This window comes from Trachemys scripta, chromosome 6 (genome assembly GCF_013100865.1).
Source record: "Trachemys scripta elegans isolate TJP31775 chromosome 6, CAS_Tse_1.0, whole genome shotgun sequence".
Taxonomy (NCBI): Eukaryota; Metazoa; Chordata; order Testudines; family Emydidae; genus Trachemys; species Trachemys scripta.
The window spans coordinates 114,110,476-114,126,435 of record NC_048303.1 but is presented as its reverse complement, the minus strand read 5'-3'; the positions used below and the strand labels follow the sequence as shown (position 1 = coordinate 114,126,435).

Below are 15,960 nucleotides of genomic sequence, written 5' to 3'. Positions count from 1 at the left end.
TGTCTGATCCAAAGTCCACTGAAACAAATGGATCAGGTCCTTGCTTTGTCAAGCTGCTCTGAAGAGCAAAGAGGTTCTGATACATGTGCTCAACACACCATAGGATGCTTGTCTTAGGATGTGTCATGAAGGCTTTGGGAATCAGACCAAAAGTCTATTGTACAATTAATATGGCTTTTTCTTCTAACTGCTCTCACACATTTCACATGCATGTGTTTTTGAGGGGAGAGCAGGTCCCTATTCATATGTCAGGTTGTGAGATGACAACGTTAATGACAAAATATTTGGTCCAACCGCAGTCAGCTATTTTAGAGTAACCCATCTTCACTTTCCAATGTACCATTCAACTCAGGTTGCCTTCTTATTTGTAGGTGTTTTTGTGCCATGTACAGCTACGGTAACTGTGGTAAATTGATCCAGTATTTTTCTACTCATCCATCTCTGGCTAGTCTAATAACACCCCCCAGGATATTTACTAGGACTGCTTGTCTGACCTTCGTATTGCAATTGTTGAAACACTAAGTAAAATACAGTGTTTGACACTATCCCCTGGCAGAGTCAAGGCACACTGCTATATGGGCCTGTATGCAGCACCGTCAGTACTGGAATGAACCCACTTAGGTAACAATACCTGATACCGAAGAATATCAAAACTCTGTTGGATGTAAACCAGCAGAGATCTGGTGAGGGCAAAATAGGATGTGGATGCTGTTTCCTGGAAATCCAAATAAATCATCAAAGATTAATTAAAAGACACACTAAGTGTCGTGTCAAGGGTATATGCTCTGGGGAGAATAGAAGAGGACACTGCAGAGTTTGTTAAGGCACGAGTGGGATGGAAGTGAACACTTGTCTACTGAAAACAGATTCCCTCCATCTGCTTTGCTCCACAACTTATCGGAAGGCAAAGAAAGGACAAACTATTGTGCAAAGAGTAGTCAGCTTGGTCAAAATTTTCAATTGTACCAAAGTGACTTAGGAGCCTAAATCCCACTGAACGTCAATAGGACTTAGGTGCTTTTGAAAGTGTTACCCTTTGCCAAATTTTCAAAATACAGATTTTGCAATGTGCAGAAGACACTTCTCAAGACAGAAAGTGACCAAATGGTGTAATATTGGGAATGGCATTCAGTCGATAAGGCTGAATCTTGCAGAACACAGCTAGTGCCTGTTCCAGATGAATCCAATGGAAACACTCTCACTGACTTCCCTGAGAGCAGGGTTGAGCCTCCAAGCAATGGCCACCTTGGATGGATTCAATAGAGGCTCTCAGGTGTACCAGATTCAGCGGAATGTTTTACATTTGAGATGAATCAAGAGGCATGTTCCGCCAAGTCAGGCAATGTTCTCCAGAGCATGTTTGCGGGTGGGAGGGGAGGAGAGGAGAGGGGAGAGAGAGGTGAGGGACCAAATAGCTGTAGTCTAGGAGATAATACCCTGATCTGGGAGCCAGGAGACCACTCATTTAGACTGATGGTGTCAAACACTGGCAGATTTGAAGTTTGAGAAATATGGATAGACGATTTGAAATTGGAGGATGACAACCTAAACCTGCAACATGCCGATATTGTTTAGAGAAATACATTAGAAAGACACAGCAAGAGTTAATAAAACCCTGCAAAAGTAAATTTAATACCACACATGAACTATTGCTAAACAAAACAAGACACATAATAAGCAAAAGACATGAAATTCAAAGTAAGCATCTGATTTAGGTTGTAAGCTCTTTTGGCCAGGACCTGGCCTACTATGTTTGTACAGCAGCAAGCACACCAATGATGCGTAGTAATTAATGAAAGAATAAATCCCCCAAACCACAAAAATCTGAAAGCATAAAACAAAACAAAAAATAATCAAGGTTTGGTCAGAGGAAATGGAACAAGCAGAGAAGTTCCATTACTTGCAGGTCTGATCCTGCAAGCTCCTTGCACCTACTGAAATAGACTCCAGTGGGAGTTGAACTCGACTGCCAGATTAGGTCCTAAGACTGCAGAGAATTACAAGAGATGGAGAACTAAATTCAGTGATGCCGGTCTCCATCACCTTTTGTTAAATTTTCAAACAAGTACCTGCATGCTTTTTCCCACACTGCTTCTCCCACCTGGGAGTTGCTTCCTGTGAATATCTCCAAAGCTACCTCATTAACCTTCTTCCAGTCCCTTCTTAAAATTCCTTTGGCACAAAATCTACAAAAAAACTTGACAGCAGTTACGTCACTTGTGTGCTGTGACTACCCGCGTATCAATGAGGCCAATATTGTCTCAATGTATCCTTGTACTCCCCGGTCACTCTGTCTGTTGTTTCTGGTCTTACATTTACATTGTGAGCTCTCTGGGACATTTTTACCTCTCTGAGTTTGTACAGCACCTAGCACAATAGGGTCCTGGTTCTTGATTGGCGCTCCTAGGCGATATGGAAATACAAATGATTACCACCACCACCTGCACAGGCAACCACTGCCCCATTGAGTCAATGGATTTACACTCACTGCACTGAGGAATCAGGTTATGAAAATCCAGAGTCAAAGGGCAGCCATGTCAGTATATGACAATGCTGACCACACAACCAACCTCCACGTGTGTCACAGATGATGCTAGACTGACAGGAGTAGGGGAGATCAAATGGTGAAGTTCTCCCATAGCCTGCTGGATGTCCTTTTGGGCGGGGCCTGTAATTTACAATATTTTACATCATCAAGCACAATGGGGCTCTGGACCTACCCGGGCTCTTGTTGCTATTACAATATATATATTAAATAATTATAACCAAGTGTATGAATTACTGCATAAAGAATGAAAAAACAATGCAAATGAATGAGAATCCTACCACAAACACAGCTGATAAAAACGTACACGTTTGTTTAGATGCTACTAGAAACATCCCTAGATTGCAAGCATTTGAACAGTCCCAATGACCATTTACCCAAGGGGACAGGACTGTGGCAGTACCTCCACAACAAGCTGATGAGAAAGACACATCCTCATTTCCAAACCAAAGCACTGATGTTTGAAGCACTGTAGGGAGAATAATGCATTGTTGTTGGGTTTTTTGTTGTTGTCGCAATTGTTAGCCAAACTTTATATCCAAAAATCATATAGCCAAGAATTCTTAAACTTAATCCTCCAGAAAAAAAAAAGCACCCAAAAAAGCAAACTAAATTTTACAGCATGACATGATTTGTACAGAAATACAGACCTAAACACAACCCAGCCTCATACAGTGGCTGAGCTAGCCAATAGAAGCGGTACTAAATTACAGAGTGCGCCTGATACATAGTCCGGCTCCCTATGGTTAGGAGATGGTTCGCCTTTTCTTTTTTGGTCACACCGTTGTCCCTGTTATTTTTATCTCTCCTCTTTTCCAGCATATTCCTCCCTTGGTGTTTCAGTTGCCCCCCAAGGTAGGCATAAGCCAGGTGTCCCTTTTGGTTGTGTAGATTTGTTTTATTTCGGTAGATAAATTCAGTCCGTCATCTCTTTGTTCCCTTTCCCCTCCCCTAATTTCACCCTTTTAATCAAAAGTTCTCTCTCCCAGGGTCGCATCTCTTTGAAGTGACTGAGTCTGCCACAGAAACCAATGGCTTAAGTATCTGACATCTTGGCATGCCAGTGAATTCCAGCAGCTGCTACTGGACTGTACTGGCAGGTCCTTCTGTCAGATACCAAAGCCAACAGTATTCACAGGGGCCCAGTCAAAGAGACGCAGGCTTTTCATTCCAGTTGGGATTCCAGCAGCAGCAATGCTTCAGTGCATAGCAGGAAGTGTTGGAGGCAATTTAAAAAATGCTTAACATGTATGGGCTTTATCTCCTGAACTTGTGTATCTTACGGGAAATCTTGTTGTCGTTGGAGAGCTAAAGATCATATTATCTGAGTCTAAGCAGAGGCGCTGTTTGTTCCTGTCACCAGAGCACAGGACAGTCATTCCAGCTGTTGTTATTTAGCGAGCAGTCTTTTTAGATCTTGTTCATCACGGATGCTGCGGTTATCTTCTCAGAAGTGCCCCCTCCGGCCCCCGCAGAAAAAAGCCAACAAAAAAACAAATCAACCCCACACAGATGTACAGTAAATGTCTCCAAAAGTCCAAGTTTATCTGAGGCTTGAAAAAAAACAAAAAAAATCTCTTGACTACTATTTGGACTTCTGTGTACTGCAGATATAGTATTACATAAAGTGGGTATTTTCCTCAGCCAAGCTGGCTTCAGAAATACCATTTTTTTAAAAAAGTCTCTTCTTTCCTTTAAGATTCTTTTCACACACTACTGCTGAACAAGGCTATTGAAGAAAATCTCTGTGCCTTCACAGCTTTCTCGGACAGAAAAGAAATATTTTCCAGACAGCATTTGCAGAAGGACCGTCAGTGTGTGAGAACGTGCGGATCAGCCTCAGGGCCAGATCCTCAGCTGCGCCAGAACTCCCCTCACACAGCTGAAGGAATGAAAAGGTGACTGTAAACTTATTGTCTTACTGATCCGAGGGGTGACTGGGGTTGAGCCAGCTGCAAGGATAATTTAGAGCAGTCCAAAGGCTGCTGTAAATTATATTTGTCTGCGTATGCCTCAAAAGGTGTTAAGTGCCAGGGATCAAAGGTCAGTGATTCTCTGGCTATATCCTCTCCTTATGACAAGCCCCCTTCTTCCAGAAGAATCTTCAACTGACTGCGTGAGCCTATTTTCTGCCAGCTTTGTACCACCAGAGAGGTGCAAAGCTGGTGAGCTTGGGCAGGGGGTGGAGAACAATCTGGCCCTAAAAGAGGAGGCGATATGTTGCAGAAATACTAGTTTACATAAAAAGATAAATGATTTTGGTTTAATTTCAGATCACAACCACAAGTCAGGTAGTTAGAGGTCTGCTACCGTTTGAGGATCATAATTTACTTCAGGCTCAAACAGGTCAGGTAGCAAGATGCTTAAGTGCTAACACCTGCACCTATCGCTTTGTTGCAAGAGCACACAACTGTTAGAACAGTTAAGGTTATAAATAAACTAGACTAGGATGATTTATTAATTCTATTTCTGTGACCACATTTCCCTCTTAAAAGGTAACCCCTTCCTTCCCTAACCTGCTTCTTGACTCCAAAGCTCTCCGAATGCTTGGATGTCAGATGTTGGGAAAATGTAAAAGAAACAAAGAAAACTGACTGACTAAGATCAGCTAATGGCTGATACATCAGCAAATTACAGTAAATAAAGAAAATGAGAGCCTGGATATATGTAAATGACATTCCTAGTAAACCAGCTTTTCTTTGCATCTGATCAATGAAATTTCACATAACCAACTTCCTTTGACTATTAAGTTCTGAGGACTGTGTTCCTCTGTCTATTTCTGCATTATCTATGCAAAACAGTTGTCAAGTGCAATTAGTACAGACATTTCAGAGTCCCATAAAATTATATTGTTTTTTGCTGTCTACAGACTTAGGCAACTTTTTACAGTGCTTTGCCATGTCATTGTATACCATTCAAGTACTATACCAAAATATTAATACAATCAGTGCAAATACACTTACGTTTACTTCCTTATTGTGCCATAAAGAATGTCATTTCATTGCTATTAGCTTGAATATTCCTTACATTGGACTTCCAAGAGACATTGTATTTTACCAGTCCGTGTCTGTGACTGAAATATCCAGTTTTGTTTCACAGAATTGTATTCGCCTTGGTGGTATTAGTTGCCAGATGTGGGAGTCATGCTCCCATATGTGAGAGACATACTCATGTGCACATAAACCAAAACCACCACTATGAAAAAGTATAGTCACAGTTTATGTATTTTAAGCTTACTTTGATTTCTGGTATGCTATATTGTATAAGGGCTACACCACTGAATTTTTTAAAATCACATGTATTCTGGGATCAGTCACAAACCCTCCTGCATACCCATGCATGCAGAGAAGTAAGGGAAAATAAGGAACCTTCTTATGACTGAGTTATTCACAGCACTGTAGTGTAGGCATAAGAGATGGCAGATCAGTTTATGATGACCTGCTAGTCCCACTTCTGCATAATAGGTGGGAGGGGATGAGCAGAACCTTGGCTCTCCCCCACCGCTTAGAGAGGGAAACAGGAACCAGATTTCCAGCTCAGAGGGGAAGGGGACGATAAAGTGGAGGGGAAAAAAAACCCTTTTCCCCACTTTCTTTCCCTTTTTTATCCCACCCCTTCTTTTTCAGTGGAAAAAAGGGATGGATAGTTTAAAGAAAAAGAAAAGAAAAGAGAAATAATTGAAAGCAGAATTTTCTTCGTTTCATTTTGTTTCCAATTTTTTTTAAAATCAAAATTTGACTAAAATGTCAATGCTTTTGCAAACCATTTAGATTTTGACAAAACTGTACTTTTCAAAGACAAGACATTTTAGCTGAAAACTTGTTGACCTGATCTTGTCATAATTCATGCCTTAGAGAGCCACCATATATCCCCTAGGTGCTCAAACACTGTCTCCCTGGCCCTAAATGGTTATTCCTTTGCACGTGGTCCAGGACTGATGGAATGTCATGTAGTCCCATTGAATCGATGGATTTACTCATGGAGTGAGGCACATTTCAAATGTGTGCAAGGTATCAGAGGTTTGATATACACTTGAAGGTTACATCAGCATAGTTACGTCAGTCAAACAAACTGCAACGTAGATGCAGCTATGTCGATGAAAGAGTCCTTCTGATGATGTAGCTAATGTCATTTGGGGAAGGTCTTGCCCTTACTATTGGTATAGGCTGCATCTACACCATAGGGCTGTGCTGACAGCTATGCCGGTACAGTTTCCATAGCATACACAGACTCTAAAGGCCAGATTCTGGATGTTTCTTTGTGATGCTACCAGGGATTTCTATTTAAAATTAACGGATAGCCTTGCCACACTAGAGTCAACTCTGCAGGTATCACGTTTTTTCTCTGTTTGGTTCATGGCTGTGTCCTGACTTAAAGAGTATGACATTTACTGTATCACTTTACTCCTCAGCATAAATCAGGGTAGCAACCAGTGACTTCAGTCAGAGCAGAATTAGACCCACGTAGAGTGCCTTTGATAATCCCAAACTAGGTTCCTCAGAGAATGTCCAAATCCATATGCTATCCATGCTTGATGGATTGTGCTTTGGAATCGGATTTAGCTTAGCCAGATGTGTGTACTTACACGTGGGCTGAGATTCCCATTGATTCCTCAGCTCGGGGTGCTCATTGGCATCATTTAGTCCAGCGAATATATTACACATATTGGGCCAGATCCTTAGCTAGTGTAACTACCCATAGCTCTGGTCAAATAAATGGAATGACACTGCTGAAAACTAGCTTTGGATGTGGCCCTGTGTGTTCATAAAATGTATTCCTGATCACAGGTAGGCCAATAACTCATTCCAAAAATATTTGACATTTACTATTTGCTTGTTGTACAGTTTGCCTGCGTATTCGCCAAAAGGAAATTTCAATCGGAATTCAAGAAACTTGCTTATTAAGGGGCAGATCCAAACCCAATTAAGTCAATAGGATTCATTCCATTGACTTGAATGGGCTTTGAATCAGGTTCCAAGGCCCAGATTCAGGACAGCATTTATGCACGTTTAATTTAAAGCATGATGGGCCAGACCCTCAAGGGTATTTAGGCACCTAACTCCCATTGAGAGCAATGGAACTTGAGAAGAGGTTTAAAGCCAACCATATGCTTAACTGCTTTGTTGAATCTGGACTTCACATATTTAGAAATACAGTAGGGGCCTGGACACAAAGTGAATTTGTTTTTAAATCTGAATTAATATTTAAGGAACCTTGTTATACGAGTGGCTCAGTTTTTACTGTTGACATGATTTCAGACAGGAATATGTGACTAATTAGGGCAGAGAACTAAGTATCGTACTATTGTGTATCACAAAACTGTTTCACTGGGGGAGTGTTTTCCATCAGTTCACATATCATGCCAGATCATCAGCTGATGTATACAGGATTCATTGACTTGAGTGGAGCTCTGCCCACCTATATCAGAGGTTCCGGCCCACATGATTTTAAAAGACAAAGGACAAAATTAACAGTAAATCATCATCAGCTCTTATGTGGCACTTTTTAATCTGTGGAGCTCAAAGCCCTTGAACACTGCAATACTGAACCAACCTCCCATTTTTTTAAAATACTGCCATAGAATTATATAGATTCTGCCCCTGTGTCTGGGACTTGAATATTCTGATGTTAAATTAAAGATGGCAGGAGGTAAAATATGAAAAAAAAAAATCTCAGAAATATGGTTAACATGTGTGGTTGGAGATTCTGCCACAAAAAGATTATATGTCAAATAGGTCTTATCCATAGGACTTTTATAGCACTAAAATCATCATGTTTGGTAATTCTGCAAAGTTCCTATACTACAGTGGTACAGTATGGTGTGTCAGATTCCATTAGACTCCACGAAGCCAGTCATTGATGATGATTTCTATTTGGGGTTTTCCCCTAGAGAATACTGAAAACCACTCTCTCTCTTCAACTTGTGACTGTTCTGGTTGTTATTCTTCCAGAGATACAGGACATGGCTAATCAGAGTACCCAACACTTTTTACACTGAAACTGACAGGTAGAATAAAGCCACATTACCTATATCTGAAAAAAAAACCCATCTCATGCAAATATAAGATAATGGGACATTTAATACATGAAATATTTGCTTGGGTAATTATGTCATCCTCAGACTAAATAGAGTAGCCTGTCTTTCTTAATGATCTAGCCTCTTTTGTTTAAGAGAATTTGAAAGTTCATTTGTTATTGTAACCTAACCTCTCCAGTATTAATTTCCCCTCTGCTCTGTTGCGTTACTGAGAGCAGCAATGTGGACAAGAGCTACCGTGGTCACCGTGGGTAGCTTGGAATTCTAGGAGCAACGTCAGTGTAATCTGCTTGTATCTGGCACCGGTGCAATTTTCAGTTGCTTTATGAAAAGCCAGCCATTGTTTGCAGTTCATCAGCTACAAAAACAGGACATAGAAGGCACAAAAACAGAAGGCACTGGCAGGTCACCGATACAAAACACACTGTGCTTCAGACAGAAGACCTGCTTCTGATCTCATTTATACCAGACTTACATGGTGTAACTCTATTAGGGGCACTCCTGATTTGCACCAGCGCCAGATCAGAAGCAGGCTCTTACTGTATATTTATTCAGACCTTGAAGGCCTGCCATTTCTGTCAAATAACCTAATGGGTTAAGTAATTTTCTAAAGACTTTTCCATATTAATGTTTCATATCCCTCTGAACGCTGTGCTTAAAATATAATTGCAGATAATTTTTCCAATAGTTGGCCCAATACCTTTTCTTCTTCCTTCCACTCCCTTTTGCCAAATGATCTCTGTTGATGACTCACGCATGGTGTACCTGCACCCTTTACAGACATACAGTAGCAAGTTGGCTTCAGTTTTCAGAGGAAGTTCCTTTTACCTCCCTGTTTCTTGCATCATGACATTGTTTTATGGTCCATAAGGTCTTTGGCTAGACTCTTCCATGTCTTAGTGACTCCTTCTTAGAAAAAGTAGCCAGATTTCAGTACCAGCCTCTAGGGCAAAGAATTAGAATCTTCAAACAAGAAACCCTCCCCTTAGCATTCTGAAGTTAGCTATATGCCCGCTGTTGAGATCTGCCTATATTATTGTTAAGTGAAAGGAACACTGGGGGTTGTGGGCCCTAACAACATGAGCCTGGCATGTCTACTGCTGTAATTGACAACAGATGGCAAACATACTGTGATGTACCTTTGGCAAGGCTGTTCTAGAAACTGTACTTTAGTGCTCTGCATATAAGAAGCATGGTTTGAATAAAGGAGTGTTGAACTGGCTGTATAAATTTGGGGCAAATCATAAAAGAGCATATGCCTGCTATTGTTTTCACACATACTCTCCCTTCCTCTGCCAAATCCACATCACAACCACCAGCAATAAATACAGTACAATGCAATGGACATTTCCTGGAGACTAACACAATGATGAATTAAGAAACAGAAGAGTATTGAACAGAACTTGTTGGGAAGTGATCCTTCCCTCCCTGCCGTCATGAAGCATTGATTAAAATTACATTTCACCCTCACCCCCCATTTTTGTTGAAAAATTTCTCCAAAAGTGTTTGATTTTTTATTTCTGGAACAAAAAACTTTTTTTAATTTAAAACTGTTGGTTTGGGGGTTTACAGTTTGAAAGCAAAAAAAGCAAATGCTTGATGAAAACAGGTTCCCTCCCCCCTCCACCATTTTCCATAAAAAAGGGGCTTTGACAGAACATTTTCAACCAGCTGGAGTACTGGAGAGTTATATTATTAGAGGACTAGTAATCAGATATGCAGTTCTTCATTGCTATTTCACCAATGACAATGCAGCCCAAGTTGGTGACCAAAAGTTAGTGTTATCTGGCAGTTTTGTTGGCAGAGATGAAGCGAGTTTGGAATCACCTTTCTCCCACCCTTTATCAGTCCCTTATTGTGTGAACATAAGAACATAAGAATGGCCATACTAGGTCAGACCAAAGGTCCATCCAGCCCAGTATCCCGTCTGCCGACAGTGGCCAATGCCAGGTGCCCCAGAAGGAGTGAACCTAACAGGTAATGATCAAGTGATCCATCCCCTGCCATCCATCTCCACCCTCTGACAAACAGAGGCTAGGGACACCATTCCTTACCCATCCTGGCTAACAGCCATTAATGAACTTAACCTCCATGTGCAACACAGTGGGGTTCTCGTGTTGAAGATTCTAAATGCTTCTGGAATACAAACAATAAATAAAGAGTAGTTGGTTCTTCCGTGGCATGAAAGTTTGATCAAGCTGTGAAGTGTGCTGCTTGAATAGGTGGTGCATCACTGAACAGATTCTGAAGCAGTGCAGGACTACATTCTTCTACGCGAGCATCTAGTCCTGTTTCAAGGCCCTGATCTGCAACGCTGAGGTCAGTGGGAGCTTCAGTGAGCAGTGGATCACTCCCTAAACGCAGGGCAAGATAAGGACTGGGACCCAATTTGTAGCCGTTATCGCTATTAAAATGCTTCTTTTTATGGTTTTCGATATAAAGCAGAGAAATGATGTAGGTTTTCACCATTCCCTAGACCCCACTCTGAGCTCCTTAAGTGCCCAGTTGTAAAGCCGTGTGATAAGGTGTGCTATTCACTGCTGGAATAGCACCTCCTCCTGGCTGTTCTGGGGATTTGCTCTGTGAGGCCAACACACCTTCCAATGATTGCATACTGTCTCTCGGTCCCTTATTCTCAATCCACAGACCTTCTCTCCCTCCTGGAGCTGGTGCTGCCTCTTTGTGACTGGGCCCTCCAGCCAGGTCACTCAGCATCCCCCCTCCCACTCCGTGGGGTATAGTCCTTCAAAGTCTCTGTCACTGCTCTAGTAACCCAGGCAATCTTCCAGTTCACTGCCCTGCCAGTGCCACTTCTCCAGTGGCAGGTAGGGGAACCCAGGCTCACCCTCGACTCTGGATTCCAGCCCCGCAACTCCACAACAACCAACCAAGGGCTGTTTAATCCCCAACCTTGCTGCTTGCTCCCTGGCCAGTTTCCTATCCGACAGGAACACATCTCTCCCCCATCTCTCTTCAGGGTATGCCCTTTCCTCTGGACCAGGCCCCCAGGGACCTACTCTTCCCATTGGGTTTCCCCCTTCCTTCTCTCTAAACACAGGGTGATTGCAAATTTTCTCCCAGCAGCCCTTGCTGCTACCAGCTTCCTAGGTTTATACTAGCCCAGCCCACCTCTGCTAAGGTAATTGTCCTCCTCATTAGGGCTTTTCTCCCACCCTTAATTTCCCCATCTTGCAGCCTAATTGGCAGATTGGGTCCTCTTGGCCTACCTCAAAGCCAGTGTGGGGAGTATTCTCCATCACAGGCAGTGAGAATTATCCTTCAAAATAGGACTTGTGCGATACACAAGCTTTGTGCTGGCCTTCTGCACAGGGGGGAAATTTCATCCTCAATGTGAGCCTTGATAAGGTGTGATGGAAATTATGCGGCCTCCGGTAAAGAGGGGAAAAGGGGAGACTTCACTGATGCACACAGGGAAATGAAGTAAAACACAAGGAGAGATTTCACGAACGAGTCCATAATTGGTTCGGGGTTGTACTTCCTGAAGTTGCAGTGGAAGGAAATCCCTGCTCAGTGTGCCCAGAGTCAGAGTCGAACAAATGCCAGGGCCTGGCAACATGCACACCATCTACTTTATGGCCTCAGTTCCCAAACCACAACAGTTCAGTGAACTGTAATCAAGAGATTTCGATTTACTCTGCTGTCTGGCCATGGGCTGTGAAAGAATGATAGAAGATCAATTAGATGCCTAATGTTGCTAATACTGTATTTCTGCTCCTGCTGTTGCTGATATACTGTCCAAAAAGACCTGTCCAGCAATTAATATGCTCTGAAGGATACACTGGTTACGGGATTCAGTAAGGACTGGAGAAAAATCAGAGCCTAATGAATGGCACCTGACTTCCTTTCACGCCACTAACTGAACTACACATAGGTCAAGATTCGTTGGAGAGATAAAGACTAAATAATTCATAGCAGACATAGGAGTTAACCACAGATTTGCTGAACATTTTGTGTAGGCAACATACGAAATCTGACTGAATCATGGAGAGATGTGAAAAAAGTGTCTCAGGACCATTTATTTCCAAAGACCACTTTCTCCTTGCTACAGAGCAACTACTGCTACAGGATCAATGCAAAAATCAAATGGCAGCACAACGTCCGGGTGATACAGAGAGTTAGTCCATTTGAGGGAGAAAATCCAAAAGATACCTAAAGGACCAGATTCACCCAGATGCTCTAACTCCTTTGTGTCATTCTGGTGATGCAAAGAATTTACAAACCTAGGACAGCTGGCCAGTTTATGATTGTTTTGCCTCACTGGAGCACACTGGTTAATCTGACTTGTTTCCCCCCCAGGCATAGTGTGAGGCAGTGTAGTGTAATGGATAGGACATTAGATCTGATCTCCTGAGAAGAGGGTTCTATTCCTGACGGTTTTATTACTCTTGGGCAAATCCCTTTCTCTCTCTCTTTCCCGTTTTGTCTATTCAGAAGTAAGATCTTCAAGGCAGGAACTGTCTCTCACTATGTATTTGTCCAGCACCTAGCACAATGGGGCCTTGAGCTCAGAAAGGGCCTCTAGGTACCTTGTGTCTGACTAAATCATATCTTCCAGAAAGGCATCCAGCCTTGCTTTGAAGACTTCGGAGAAGGCAAATCCACCACTTCTTGGTAGCCTAGTTCAATGATTAATTACCTTCACTGTTAGCATTTTCTATGTCTTAATATCAGAGGGGTAGCCGTGTTAGTCTGAATCTGTGAAAAGCAACAGAGGGTCCTGTGGCACCTTTAAGACTAACAGAAGTATTGGGAGCATAAGCTTTCGTGGGTAAGAACCTCTTACCCACGAAAGCTTATGCTCCCAATACTTCTGTTAGTCTTAAAGGTGCCACAGGACCCTCTGTTGCTTTCTATGTCTTAGGTTTTTCTATGTGCAGGCCAGAATGGCACTCCTTAAATGACAATATTGATCCTGGAGTGGGATAATGAAAACTCAGCACTGACAAAACAGAAAAAGCAGAAACGGCTAAATGTGCAGCAAAATAACTAAGTGATTTTTGAGAGCAGTGCCTGAAAAAGCTAAAGCTGCCAATACACATTTGCACACAGGAGTTTGCAGGCACACAGCTGGGCTATATTTAAACAATTAAGAAAAAAGTGTCTGATTAACTTCTGTTAGCACAGAAGCTGACACAGATGTATTTGTTACTTGTCTGAAAATTATCTAAAGCGCTCACGTCACACCTCAGAGCACCATGGACATGGGCTTATGTAAGGGTCAACTCACGTTTGTCTCCCGATGCATCCAGTGCGCCAGATCTTCAGCTGGTGTAAAGCAACAGAGCTCCACTGAAGGTCAATAAAGTTGTGCTGATTTACTCCACATTTTTATACCTGTTTTGAAAGTGAAGTTGGATTGAAATGCAACACATAAAATGCCATCCCCTCCTCCCCAAATTAACCCTGACCTCATTTAGTTGGAAGATGGAGGCTGCTCTGTCCCTGACTAAAAGGCGGTGCGTGAACTTCAACCATGGACTAGAGAAATGTTTGTAATTATTTTTGCATTATTTTGTGTTGGTTTATGAGTTTTCTGTGCAGAAATGGTTCTGTCACAGGCCATGTTTGTGAAATGCTTATTATCCCTTAGTGACTAAATGGTGCTTCTCAACACTTTTGAGGAATAGACCATTTAATTAAGTGCACTACAAACATGCGGGATTATGTTTAGGCTCCCTCCTTTTGAGAATCTTGGCCAGAGGGCCCCAACTCTGTAGCCCTTCCTAATGTAATTAATACCTCTGTCTGAAGTCAGTAGGACCGTTGGTGGGAGCCTGGATTAGCTGGGGAAAGGGTTGTGAGACTGAACCCATCATTGGACAATTTCCTTGGGTTTTAATTAAATTTAAGGCCCTTAAACTGCCAGATTTTTGCCTTTACACGGTGCAATTCAACAGCACACAATTGCTAAATAAATCAAACAGAATAATAAACCACAAAAGGAAAAATATATACCTGTTACGTGGGTACTAGTGCTGAGATCAACACCAGCGCTACAGCCTTGTTATACTCAGAGCACACTTCAGTTCTCAGACCCTCCTTTCTCAAGTCAGCACAACTTCAAACTACTTTGTAAGCTTGGCTTTTATTTCCTAAGCTGACTGCTAACTCAGGCTCTTAATTGGGTGCAGAATTTACTAATCATGCACCTGCCTTTATAAGGGGCATCAGAAGAGATTTTGAGCAAATAAGTTTGTCACCTGGACCAGTGTGATTGCTACAATCAGGAGTTTGGAATCTTGGCATAGAGTTCAGTGTGACTCAGGTGGACCAGATAGAAAGTGTGAAAAATCAGGAGATGCGGTGGAGGGTAATAGGCATCTATATAAGAAAAAGCCCTATAAAATTGGGACATCTTGTTACCCTAATATGACTCCACATGAACAGAAGTGTCTGTCCACACAAAAGTGTATGAAGGATCAAGATCAAAGAAGAATTCTGTATTTGTGGACTGTTTTTTGTGCGTGCTTTCCTTTCCTGTTCATCTTTCTCTAGCTCAAGTTTTAAAAATCAACCGAAGATTTTTTTTGGGAAACTTAAAAAAACCCAGTTATATAAATACGCCTAAAAAAATCCACAATAAAATAAAATGAAAAAAAATTGTTTGCCTGAAGTGGGAATTTAGCCGAGTAGTGTACCGTGTGGAGAAAATATATCAGAATCTGGTCACATGTGATTAAAAGTTCACTTTTGAACATAGAGTAAAAATGTATTAAGATTTTAGTTATTTAATTGCTGTAGTTTTGTCATGCTGTCTGGAATGGTTTGCGACCATAAATGTCAACCGGTGGGCAGACTGTCAAAAAGCAGGGCAGACACCCCAAACAAGTGGTATGTTCTAGAATTAGATTTCAACAACTCAGTAAGAAATGTGAACTCCTGAAGCACTATAACAGTCTTACCAGAGAGTCACAGACAGTCCCCTTGGGCTCTCCAGTCTATCTTGCCACCCAGGCAAGCTGGATTTAGTGATAGTTGGTTGCCATACACCAAAGACCACAAAAGATTCAAGTTGCTCCCAGTCCCAAGAGACCAGGCACTTACCCCAGGTCAATTTGTATCTCTGATCTCACATGAAGACAGCACTTGTAGCCAATCGTATAGTAAACTAACTAATGATGTATTAACTAGAAAGAAGAAATGAGAAAGTTATTTACAGGTTAAAGCAGGCAAACATATATACACATATGAATTACAGTCCCAAAGGTGACAGAGTTGTAGCAATCTGTCAGCTTTGAATGTCTTTTGGGACTAACCCAGGTTGACCTTGGGGATCTCTGCTTCTGTTTTATAGCTTCCAGTCCTGTGAGAGTCCAAACAGCAAGAGATGAAAAAATTTTCTTATCCACTTTCTTTC

At 41.9% G+C, this 15,960-nt stretch overlaps 1 long non-coding RNA gene across 1 annotated transcript in view; it reads right to left on the bottom strand.

Annotated features, from left to right (window-relative positions):
- Positions 1-15,731, bottom strand: part of LOC117878765 — a 35,286-nt gene extending 19,555 nt beyond the window's left edge. The window contains exons 1-2 of the long non-coding RNA XR_004646074.1: positions 15,648-15,731; positions 13,831-13,937 (exon numbers count right to left, since the gene is read on the bottom strand). This is a non-coding gene — a long non-coding RNA (uncharacterized LOC117878765). The remainder of the gene's footprint in view (positions 1-13,830; positions 13,938-15,647) is intronic.
- Positions 15,732-15,960: the final 229 nt, after the last annotated feature.